Source organism: Schistocerca nitens, chromosome 6 (genome assembly GCF_023898315.1).
Source record: "Schistocerca nitens isolate TAMUIC-IGC-003100 chromosome 6, iqSchNite1.1, whole genome shotgun sequence".
Lineage (NCBI taxonomy): Eukaryota > Metazoa > Arthropoda > Insecta > Orthoptera > Acrididae > Schistocerca > Schistocerca nitens.
Genome location: NC_064619.1, coordinates 394,109,646 through 394,123,252, shown reverse-complemented (window position 1 = coordinate 394,123,252; position 13,607 = coordinate 394,109,646).

Here is a 13,607-nt window from a genome sequence, read left to right as displayed (position 1 = left end):
GTTGAATTTGTATCTGTCCTGAGACGTCATGACCGGCCTCATTTGGACTCTTCTGTTGGGAGAGTTAATTTGGAGTTGGAACGGCTGCTTGGGTCGGGTGCGGGGGCTCATATTGGTGTGGTTCCTGTTGATTATCTCAGTAGGTGGGACTATACCAGGCACGGCCTACATCTCAACAGGAAAGGGAAGGGGAAACTGGCTGGGGTAATAGCAGGAAATTTAAGGGGGGGAGGCACTGCCATGAATGGTAAAATACCAGTGGTTACAGGTGTTGGAGCAGCACCTTTTTTAGGATAGGTAAGACAGAAAGATGTCAAGTTCTACGAGAGGTCAGGATTGAAACAAATCTTCAGTTTAGGAAAGAAATTAAACAGCACAATTCTAGCACATTGGATCACCAATCACAGCTATCAATTATAAATTTTCACCAATCACCAGAAATTTTATTTCCACCAAGTTGTAGCTCAGTCCTAGGTAATTGCATTGATGAATTAAAGTCACCCAACCCAGTTGACATAATCTGCCTCTCTGAACACCGTGTGACCACTGGTATAGGAACTAGGCCTAAGCACAATGAGAAACTCAGACAGGAGAGTACTGCAAATGTTAGAATAAGGAAAGGATCTCATAAAGGTATAATTAAAAATAATGTAAGTATATTTCATCAAAATATTGGGAGTTTAAAGAATAAAGTAGATGAGCTTCTGGTTTGTTTAGAAGATTTAGAAGCTGAGAATGAAATAGATATACTATGCCTGTCTGAGCATCACATTGTTACTGATATGGATAAGGTAAATGTAAGTGGATATAAGCTCTCTGCACATGTAATGAGAGAAAATATGGAGAAAGGAGGAGTTGCCATATATGTCAAAAGTTATCATTGTGCAAAAAGTATAGAAACAAAAAAGTTTTGTGTAGAGAAACATATAGAAGCATGTGCCTGTGAGCTTAAATTAAATAAAGGCACATTTATAATTGTAACTGTATATAGGTCCCCATCAGGAAATTTTCATCTATTTCTGAAAAATTTGGACTCCTTGTTGTGCTATCTGTCAGACAGGGGGAAGCAAATTATTATTTGTGGGGACTTCAATGTAGATTCTCTGAAAGAGGGTAATAGGAAAAATGACCTTGAAGTATTACTCGGTTCTTTCAATTTGACACCCGTTATTGATTTTCCTACTCGGGTGGTAAAGGATAGCAGCTCACTGATAGATAACTTCTTTATAGACCAAGATAAGTTTAACCAGATAAATGCTCAGCCTGTTGAGAATGGTCTTTCTGATCATGGTGCACAGCTAGTTACAATATATGACATAGCTCCATTCAGCAATACTAAACAGTCCTCCAAAGTGGTACGTTCAGTCAACGATTTAACAATTGCAAATTTCAGGGAAAGCCTACAGCAGTTAGACTGGGATGAGGTGTACCGTGAACCTGATGCCAATTTAAAATATAATTTATTTCATGACATTTTTGTAAATGCATTTGAAAACTGCTTCCCCAAGAAAATAGTTAAATATACTCGTAAGAAACCTTGTAAGAAACCATGGCTTACTAAGGGTATAAAAATATCTTGTAACCGCAAAAGGGAAATGTATCTGACAGCAAGAAAGAGTAGTGACCCAGAAACTATCAAAAATTATAAAAACTACTGTGTTATATTAAGAAAAGTTATTAAAAAATCCAGGAGTATGTGTATCATGTCTGAAATCAGCAACTCTGATAAAATTAAAACAATTTGGAATATTATTAAAAGAGAAACAGGTCAACCAAGAGCAGAGGAAGACAGTATTACCATCAAATTGAATGAAAACTTTACGAACAAAAAGTCAGAAGTTGAAAATATTTTTAATAATCATTTTCTAAATGTTGTGGATATAGTAGGATCCAGGTGTTCATTAGAAGATGCTAGGCTGTTAATGGAAGAGGCCATACCTATGCAATTTGATACAATTGAAATCTCACCCACTTCTCCCTTTGAAATTAGGAAAATAATAAACTTGCTTAAAAGCAAAAACTCACATGGAATTGATGGCATTTCCACCAAAATACTAAAAGCTTGTTCTCAACAGATAAGTAAGATTCTCAGCCACCTGTGTAATAGCTCTCTGGAACAGGGCATTTTCCCTGATAGACTGAAATATGCTATTGTTATACCTTTGCATAAAAAGGGGGATAGATCTGATGTCAACAATTACCGTCCAATCTCCCTTCTAACAGCTTTATCCAAAATTTTTGAGAAAGTAATGTATTCAAGAGTAGCTTCACATATCTGTAAAAATGAAGTACTAACAAAATGTCAGTTTGGTTTTCAGAAAGGTTTTTCAACAGAAAATGCCATATATGCTTTCACCAGTAAAATTTTGAATGATCTGAATAACCGAACACCACCCATTGGGATTTTTTGTGATCTCTCAAAGGCTTTTGATTGTGTAAATCATGAAATTCTGCTAGACAAGCTCAAGTATTGTGGCATGAGTGGGACAGTGCACAAATGGTTTAATTCGTACCTAACTGGAAGAGTGCAGAAAGTTGAAATAAGTAGTTCTCGTAACATGCAAAGATCAGCACATTCCTCAAACTGGGGAACTATCAAGAATGGGGTTCCACAAGGGTCAGTCTTGGGTCCTTTGTTGTTCTTATTATATATTAATGACTTGCCATTCTATATTCATGAAGAGGCAAAGTTAGTTCTCTTTGCTGATGATACAAGTATAGTAATCACACCTGACAAACAAGAATTAACTGATGAAATTGTCAATACTGTCTTTCAGAAAATTACTAAGTGGTTCCTTGTAAACGGACTCTCACTGAATTTTGATAAGACACAGTACATACAGTTCCGTACAGTGAATGGTATGACACCATTAATAAATATAGACCTTAATCAGAAGCATATAGCTAAGGTAGAATATTCCAAATTTTTAGGTGTGTCCATTGATGAGAGATTAAATTGGAAGAAACACATTGATGATCTGCTGAAACGTTTGAGTTCAGCTACTTATGCAATAAGGGTCATTGCAAATTTTGGTGATAAACATCTTAGTAAATTAGCTTACTACGCCTATTTTCACTCATTGCTTTCATATGGCATCATATTTTGGGGTAATTCATCACTGAGGAATAAAGTATTTATTGCACAAAAGCGTGTAATCAGAATAATGTCTGGAGTCCACCCAAGATCATCCTGCAGACATTTATTTAAGGATCTAGGGATATTCACAGTAGCTTCTCAGTATATATACTCTCTTATGAAATTTGTTATTAACAACCAAACCCAATTCAAAAGTAATAGCAGTGTGCATAACTACAATACTAGGAGAAAGGATGATCTTCACTATTCAAGATTAAATCTAACTTTGGCACAGAAAGGGGTGAATTATACTGGCACTAAAGTCTTTGGTCACTTACCAAATAGTATCAAAAGTCTGACAGATAACCAACAAGTATTTAAGAAGAAATTAAAAGAATTTCTGAATGACAACTCCTTCTACTCCATAGAGGAATTTTTAGATATAAATTAAGAAAAAAAAGAAAAAAATATTAAAAAATTAAAAATAAAAAATAAAGAAAAACAAAAAACACAAAAAAATAAAGTTGTTATATTAACTTAAGTATGTTGTTAAATTAACCTAATTATGTCATGTATTGGAAAATTCGACTCGTTCCACATCATTACGAAATATCGTATTCATGATCCATGGAACTAGTATTAATCTAATCTAATCTAATCTAATCTAATCTTTGAACACGCCGTCCAACCTGCACCAGTATCAAGGTCTGCCTTCTGGAATTTCCGTGCTCCTGCTGTTTCTCAATATTATCTAAAAAAGCTGGTCTGCAGAGTTCCATCTTGTTGCAGTTATCTGGATGACACAATTATAACGGGAGTGAATACACATGAAAACTCACACACTCTTCACATGCTGTTTACGACGTTGTAGGACCGAGCGAGGTGGCGCAGTGGTTAGCACATTGGACTCACATTCGGGAGGACGACTGTTCAAACTCGCCATCCTGATTTAGGTTTTCCCTGATTTCCCTAAATCGCTTCAGGCAAATGCTGGTATGATTCCTTCGAAAGGACATAGCCGAATTTCCTCCTCCATCCTTCCCTAATCCGAGCTTGTGCTCCGTCTCTAATGACCTCGTTTTCGACGGGACGTTAAACACTAATCTCCTCCTCTTCTGTTGTAGGGAGCAAGCCTAAAATTCAATATTAATAAGTTTCAATTCTTTCAACAACCGTTGAATATCAAGGGTTTATAATTAGTAAGAGAGGTATTCTGCCTAATTGTCAGCACGCATAAACCGTTGACAGCGTGCTGCCTCCCCAAGATCTCGAAGAAGTACAATTGTTCACGGGCAGGATCAACTACTATTGTAGGTTTATCCCATACCACAAATATAACATCCTCTAAATGCACTGCAAAGGAAGAGAGCAAAATTTGTTTGGTCTTATCAGGATGCTTTGCAAAGTTGTAAGCAAATTTAGAGAGGATGCTGTGAATGATAATGAAGAGACACTGGTAGAAGTGTGTGAACAGTACAGTCTTAAGACATGTATATGTAATGGTTTTTTCAACAGTGATTCATAAACATACATGGATGCGCTCTATAATTGATTATGCTATGTGGAAAGAAAGTAAGGGATTGCAGAGTCTACCTGGGAGTATTTTGTGGATCTGACCATTTCCTACTTTAGTGTGCACTCTGGCACCCCCTTCAAAAAATTAGTAGCTATCAAAACAATTGTAATGTTAATGAAGAAAAACTGGACCAACTATAATGTCAGTTAAGTTTACTGCAGGATCCCTCAAATGCCTTCTTATACAAGTTTAGATTGAGTGGGAAGCTACATGAGACTGATGATACGACAGTGGAAGTAATGTAAAAGGCAATAGTGGGAACTGTTCTTGAAAAGGAGTATTAAAGTCTCGGAATAGTTGAGAACATGTCTGGAAAATTTAAGTCATTGGTGGAATGATGCCACTGCAGCAAAGATGAAGAAGAAAAACGAGGCCTATAACAGATCGCTTATTGGTGAGACGTGGGACACACGCTCAAGGGTACTTCAACTCAATAAATATAAGGCAATAATTACCACTCAAACACATACTCTGGCTTGTAATTTCCAACAAATTTTATTCACCAATTGCATGACAACAGCAAACTGCTGTTATTCCAGAATAATATACATAATTGCCCTAGAATTTTAAACATTACTAAATAGACAAAATGTCTACGGGCGTCAAAGCCCACCCAAATAATAAGTAATTTTAAAACCGTCTTTACATAAATCTTAAGAACCATACAAACAATAAATGCTTTACTGAGGAAAACTCCCACAGAAGCAGGACACCTTTTAAGACATAACAGCAGAAACAACACAATTTCTCTTTCTGAATAAGATATTAAAAACCCAGTACAATGAAAGGTATCGTTCATGTATTACAAAATGTCAGTGATAAGTAATGGCACATCAGAGGTGCGCGGGAACTACAACTCAGATCGAGCCTGAATGAAAGATGAAAAAAAATGGTTCAAATAGCTCTGAGCACTATGGGACTTAACAGCTGAGGTCATCAGTCCCCTAGATCTTAGAACTACTTAAACCCAACTAACCTAAGGACATCACACACATCCATGCCCGTGGCAGGATTCGAACCTGCGACCGTAGCAGTCGCGCGGTTCAGGGCTGAAGCGCCTAGAACCGCTCGGCCACCGCGGCCGGCAAAGGAAAGCTGAAAGGAACGGTGATCAAGGAAAGACGGACGCCTCAGCGTCACCAGGAACAAACAATAAAATACTCAAATTCGCCAAAGAACTGGACTCTACCGATAAACTCAGAGACCGGCCTATGTGTTACAATTCAAACTGGCCGCCCAAAGGTGGCGTCCCCCAGTTGAACGACCAGCCAGAGTAGGAAGTGATAATATACTCAAAAATATGAGAAGCTGGTTGTAGTGCTAAATAACACACTCGTAACTTAACTCATAACATATCCCAGAGCCGATTAATTATATTATATATATTCCGTAAACACACACTCAATAATTACAATACGACTGGACTCGAGCACACCACAAATTTTTCATCATTAAGCCCCTGGTTGTTTACCTCTGAACACATTACCTAAATATCAGCAGACAGCCAGAAAATAGAACCTTTTGTTGTTTCAGAGTGCACAGACACGCACTTAGATATATACTCCTTACCCGTATCTCAAGTGCTTCCAAAACAGGCAAACCTCATTCACACGCGTAACCACTGTTCAATAAGTTGTGCACCAGTGGTCAATAAGGAACAGATATGGGCGTCCAAACACTGGAGGAGCCGTTAACTGCAAACAGCACGAAATTCGATATACATATGTGCAGCAGGAATTTAAGAACCCGAATAATTCCCACCGTTTGATTCTGTAGCGTATCCGATTTCAGGCTGATACATCCCAAAGCCACTTTCACATGTTCACATCGTTTAGCAGCACAGACGAGAGCATCGCCCTATCACTATAAGCACTATCCACTCGCCGACCGCACGCAAGTCTCCGTCCGCAGCCCCACTGCAGACGTGACAGAAAGAGGCAGAGCATGCGCAAAGAGCGACCGCCGACAGCCAGATTGCACACCAGATCGCCAACCAACCGATCGAAAACCAGCCCTCTCTCCACTGCGCCGTGCGCTTAAATAGCCGAAAGGCGACCAGAGACAAAAACCGCGGCCGCGCGATACAGAGTAGATCGCAGAGATAAATGAATACAGAGAAGCGGCTGGCGTCAACGGCGCCACGTATCAGTATGCATGAAGAAATTAATAACTGCATAGGGAGTTCAAAATCTAAAGAAGTATAGAAGGCGATAAAACAGCTACGAAAAAGTAGAAATAGTATCAACTTACATCTCATAAGGGCAGCCAGATGAACGACATACTGAGAAGAACTGTTAAAGGAAGGTCGATCCGAATTTCAAGACATAAGATTCATTGTAGACAACTAACACGAAGAAAAAAAAACAGGAGATAACAGTGGAGGTACAGGAGACATTGAACCAATTCAAAAATGGCAAAGCACCAGGACAAGGAGTTATTTATATGGAGTTGTTGAAAACTGGGTCAAACGAAATCATTTAAAGATCTCACATAGCCCTTTATCCTTGTCTTAGTGGAGAAGGAATCTCTACTGACTTTAAAGGATTCATCACAGTCGTATTTAAAAAGGGAAGCATGGATGATGGCACATTTTATAGAGCCATCACAACTGTCTGTGCTATATCGAGACTACATGGTAAGATCCTTAAAACTAGAATTGAGAGAGAAATTGAAGGATTAGAAGAACAGAGTGGCGTCCAGGCAGGCAGGTCTTATATTGATAATCTCCAGCATTAGAAAGGTAACTGATAAGAGAATACTGGGTTCCCCAACTGTGTTCCCTAAACGGTGCCCCGCCGTACACTGCTGTTCCGTTGGAAGTGAATATGTGTTCCGCTGAAAAAGTATTAATAACATGGCACTTTTACGACATTTTGACGATACAAATTTTTGTAAATGTTACTACGTTTTCTGTGTTATTACTTGTGATTTAATGTTGAAGTAATCACAGATTTTCTCATTTTAAAATTTTTATTAACGTTCAAAATAAACAAGGCGTTCTTTCAAATTACAAGGGATTTCAGACTGTTCCGTCAGAGGAATAGTTTGGGTAACCCTGGGTTAGTAGTCCTAGGCTACTATTCGCATCGTGCTAGTATTACATGCATATCACGTTTTAGGAGCTAACTACGGCGATAAAATATACCAAATGATAATTTTATGTACCATTGCTATTATTAATACTGTTATCATTATTTACCTACGTTGCGTGGCCATAAGTTATGAGTCTGTCACTGGCTGCTCTAGCCTATGCCGTCCATTTGCTTCCATACAGTCCTGCTAGAAATGGGTTTCTGAGGCCCCACATACAAATCGGCGACTAGTTGATTCACAAAAAAATGGTTCAAATGGCTCTGAGCACTATGCGACTTAACTTCTGAGTTCATCAGTCGCCTAGAACTTAGAACTAATTAAACCTAACTAACCTAAGGTCATCACACACATCCATGCCCGAGGCAGGATTCGAACCTGCGACCGTAGCGGTCACGCGGTTCCAGACTGAAGCGCCTTTAACCGCACGGCCACACCGGCCGGCAGTTGATTCACAATACGCCGTCGATCTCCCCTTATGGTTTTGAGGAGCCGATATGGCATTCGTTCGTCAAACACTTGTAGTCATTCTGTCTGAAGGTTTATGCGTGTCAGAACACTGCCTCGGCGATATTATTCACCCTAGCAAGGGATCAGGTATCGAAAGTCTTCATTATTGTATTAGCTCAGAAAAACTGTGATCGGTGAGAGTGAGAATACGACTGGGAGGAACAGGGTAGGAAATGAGGGCGGGTAGTGTTCGCAGCATTAGGACTTGAGATGATATTTGCCCTTTTTAGCTCGTACCATGCTATCTTCGATTAGTAAATCTTCTATCCCTTAGCGTTTATCCTATTTAGTACTGGGCCCGCTTTTTCAGGATTTAGCAAGTTTTATTTTATTATATAACTTTGTCTTCGGATACTGTTTCTCACGGCACAGTCGTCAAGGAATCTAAGAGAGTGAAGGCGAGTGCGCCTACTGTCTATAAACGTATAAACTTTTTTTTGTGCATTATCGTATTTTAACTATTTGTGTACAGTATTCTGTGACGCGGAATGTGGGGTCCAGCCAGGCTAGTATGGGAATCACCAAAAACCACATTCAGACTATCCGCTGTATGAGCCAGAGGTAATTATCCGCCGCAAGGATCGATCCAGGTCTGTCTTACCTGCTTGCCTTACTCGTCACGCTGTTGAATTATGTAAGTAAAATACGATTCAAAAATCAGCCTGTTCCCTATAATATCTTTTCATAGTTTTATTAATGTTCAATTACGCAATCAACCATCCACGTAACTTTGAGCCTTGTATCGGGTGGTTATAGTACAGTGCACCTACTCATAGGGGTCCATTGTGGACTGTAATTTTCGTATGGCAGAGAAACTTGGTAGATATTCTAAAACGTTAATACGGAACCGATTCATACTGGAAAAAATTAGTTCCAATTTTTGCCATCAGGTGCAAATCTGGTGCTGTGAGTTGACGAAATAGGTATACGAGTAGGAATGTTTCCATGTATACTGGATTAAGAGTGGGACATGAGCAGAACAGGTCAAACAAGTGAGAAAGGCATAATGTTGCTTTTATTATTAACCACCGCTTACACAATTTTTCAATATGAGCGCGTCGGCGAGATGCTGTACAACACTAGATTTGTACCTGGTGGCCAAAATTGAACTTAATTTTTTTGCATCGAAAGTCGGTTCCGCGTTAACGCATTAGCATACCTGCTAAGTTACGCTGCCATACGATAATTACAGCCTACACTGGACCTCCGTCAATACCTGCACTCAAGTTCTAACCACCCAGCACTAAAATAGTTTTTTGTCTCCCGCTGCCATTCAGTGCCACAAATTTCTCACAACGCTTGGTAAATACAATGTCTTGTTAGTTGAAATAAATCTGCATAATAATGAAAATATAAATCATTTGTATATTTTGTATGTAGCTAAGTTGATCAGCAATAGGTCTTTCTAGAGCCAGTTTCTTTGATTCGATTGGGCACCAAAGTTGGTACTGATAGACGAATGATTTTTATTTCCATACACAACACACTGCAACACATGAGATGCGCATCATTGCTTGCCTTAACGTTCCGCGTGCCTTAACGTTTGTTCCAGACAGAGGTATCCCTCGGTAAGATGCTACCCTACCTGTCAACAGCGGACAATGAACACACGCACTTGCTCCCGTACGTCTTTCTGGTGAGAGGAGGGGGGACAGCGGGAGGAAAAGAGAGAGAAGAAAAAAATAGAAGCATCCGAAATGCAAGTGTTAAACTAGAGGAAAAATCCCGCTGATAAGTCGTATGTTTCATGTTGAAGACCACTAAACATTAATCTATCCAGCATATAAATTATTGCTAGGAAATTGTGCTTTGTATCACTCCTTCGTGTCATATGTAGCCTTGTGAAATGGGTGAGACTCGAAGACGTTTTGAGTACGAGACATTAATTCCCCAAGCAGTACCGCCCAAAATCGTTCACACGCAGGGATCCGATCACTGGAGCACGGCATTTATCCATCAAGGAACGCATCGCCATCAACTGGTAGTCATGGACGGGTGATAAAGGAACCGGCTTGGGTAGCAACATGCGGGGGCGATAGCTCGCGTCAGCAGTTTCGAGGAAATCTTCCCAGGGCACCGCACAGCGCTTATCACGCACTGGCGGAGCTGGCTTTAAAGGGCAGGTAGTAGTAAAGGACTGCACGCCGAAACTCTGGCAGTAAAGGGCCAACGAGATAACAGACCACTAACAGTCTCATGATGGGCCACTACCTATGCTTTGCTGATATACACTTGCCAGCTTAGCGGCGTTGATGAGTCAGTAACGCCCAGTTTGTGTATCTTTATTATTATATCTAACTCAGCTATTGTTTGATTATTTTTTACAATAGTACGAACGAGTTGTACGGGTTTCGATATCGATCGTTTTAAACATATCGAATCGTTCTCTTAAGCGCCATCATCTCTGATTTGTTGGAAGACTCTAACCATAGAGTATGTAGATCTATTGAGTGAACATAGTCTAGTGTGCATGTTCTCATCATCAGACCGGGCTATTTAAGTGATTTTGGGACGACATTGTCTACAGTTTGCGGTAATAACGCAACTTGCTTATTGCACGTATTTGCCTTGTTTTGCATACGTTTCTGCAAGTTTGAGTTTTAGTAACAGCTTGGCTCAGTATTTTCGATGCTACGGATGTAAAGGAAAGTATGTGGAAAAGGATCAATTACTTTTCGTAAGTATACACAAAAAAAATATAATTGCAAATGTCATATTGATATGAGGCACTTTATATGTTGAAAAATATCGAGACTCTGTATTATAAAGTATTGTATTGTAGAGAAAGTTTCTACGGTTTTAAGGCCATGTGTTTAAGAGACAAATGCTAGACAAATTTGCAAGTGTGTTTGAGTAAACTGCCAGGCAGTATATACATATCGGTGCTGTGTTCATATGCACATAAAATTTATGTATGACAGTCCGATTAATTCCTCCAGTTTGTGCAGGTTCTCAAACCCAAGCGTGTATCTAAGTATTCCTGCTTGAGATAGTTTCCCATACAGTTTCATTGTAACGTAATCAATTATAACAGAGATTCGGCAATATTAATAAGTGCAATAGAAGAAGTAAAAAATATTGTTGCCTGTCAGTTCTTACCCTTCCACCGAAAAAACATAAATAAAGTATCATCTGAGCCACGATACTGTGGTGAAAAAGCACAATACCATTGCTCTTCACATCTTTCAGCCAGCTTCAGTTCCTGGTATCAAACTCTTAAGTTGTCTGTAAAACGTGTATACGAAGCTCCACGGTATTTCTGAAAGTGCTCTAGCGGTATCAGCGGAGTAAAAACACTCAAAATACGCTAAGCGCTGCATGGGCTAAACCTCACCGTCCACAAATCGCGAGACTTGAGCTGCAGAAGAGGCTGCCGTAAGAATTCTCATTCGGCGCATCCTCGTCAGCAGCATCGAGGAAATCTTCCCAGGGTACCGCACAGTGCTCATTACGCACTGGCGGAGATGACTTTGAAAGGTAGATGGTAGTAAAGGACTGCACGCCGAAACTGCAGCAGCAAAGGGCCAGCGAGATAACAGACCACTAACAGTCTCATGATGAGGCAATCCCTATGCTTTCCTGATATTTGTATTCCATGACTCTGACCTCGAAACGACTTCCGTGGGTTGGGGCCGTCGTGGTACTGCCAACAGTGCAGTTAGCGCCAGCGTGTCCTGATGTAACGTGCACAGGATGTCATTCCGCAGTCTATTTTTCTTTTATTTTTCTACGTTATTGGCTTCCGGTTTCATGTCCGTGCAACTAATCACAATTTAAACTTACCAACAACTCTGTTTTAAGTGTTATCTCTGTACAATAATATTTCCACACTAACACTAGTACCTCATTTACAGACAAAAATTATATTCATTTATAAAATAATAAGTATAATTCTCATAATTTTTAAGTAAAATTTACTATATGTATTCCTTAAGGTGTGTACATCAGTTTCGTCAATCGTCGGGTTGGGGAGTCAGTCACTCTTCCAGGAGATAACGTTCATTTCAGTTGTTCATCTTACTGATGCCAAAATTTCTCAGTGATTGTACGCGTATTCGCTTGCAGTCTCGTATTACCGGTCTTCTCCAGCTCATTCCTTATCCAGAATGTCTTTCTAACGATGTTTAGATCAGAAAAAAGATTTTGATTCACTCACTCGTAAGATTTAAGTTTTTTCAGTGCCTGGTGATACGGATACTATTCAAAGAAGTTTCGGGCTTGCAGCCGGTCGTTGTTTAGTACACCGCAAGACATTTTGAAAAGGCATCTGCCACTCGTCTTCAGGTGAGCCATCGGATATGGCTGGCAGGTGCCCAGTAGAAATATTGTGGAGTGTAGTACACAACGATCGGGTGAAAGCCCAAAACTTCCTAGAATCTTCTGTTCGCCAGGAAAATATTAAAATTCAGAGTATGGACACTTCTAACTCCTTCAGAACTGTTTACAGAAGTTTACAAACAGTGACGTCTCCTGCTCCCAACAGAGCGATAATGCAGCACGAGCATTGAATTCTTTTAATGTTCGATCCGTTTGCTGGACATCCTAATATTATATTTATATTTTCTTCGTCTTCACATGTACCAATAGGGGTGTCAAACCATCGCATTCAGTGTTGACGTTTTTAAAACGACCGTGGTTAAATTTCATACACGTTAACCCATCCATGATAGATTATAGATACTTTCAGGAAGCACTCATTGAAGTGCAATTTAAGTTTAAAATTTAATTTCTGTTGAGAATCCGCCTGTCGCTAGTTAAGTCAAATAGCTAGTTAAAATACGGGAAGTGTAGCGCTTAGGTAATTACACTTGATTTAGGTAGGAATCTCGTCATTCCATCAACCGTTAATTGAACAACCGTTTGAATAAATAGAGTTCTCAGAAGTATTTCGCAATGACAAACTCCGGATGTATGCAAGGAATTATTTGTCGAATGAGACGTAGAAATCCGTCGAATTCACTTTTTGAAGCGTACAGCAAACAGTTCGGATGAATTTAGATTAACTATTACTAATTCAGTCTCATTCTTGATCATTCAGAAGTTATCGATTATACACACCACCCGCGGCAATACGGCCAGAAAAATTAACTACGTAAAGTGAATTCATCGTGTATACCCCAACCACGGTTGCCGAAGGAATAGTTAAAGGAAAAAATGGTGCTTCAAAGTCTTATTAGAAGTAGGTCGCAAGATACCAGAGAGGTAGAATTAAACGTATGTAAAATGAATTTGTATATTGAATAATAATAGTTACTGCAATGAATAATCAATTTTTTAGTTATACCAAATACGTGATTACATCTGAAATCAGAGTGAGCAGAGCGCCCAGGCTCTCCACCATGAGGTGTACTAATG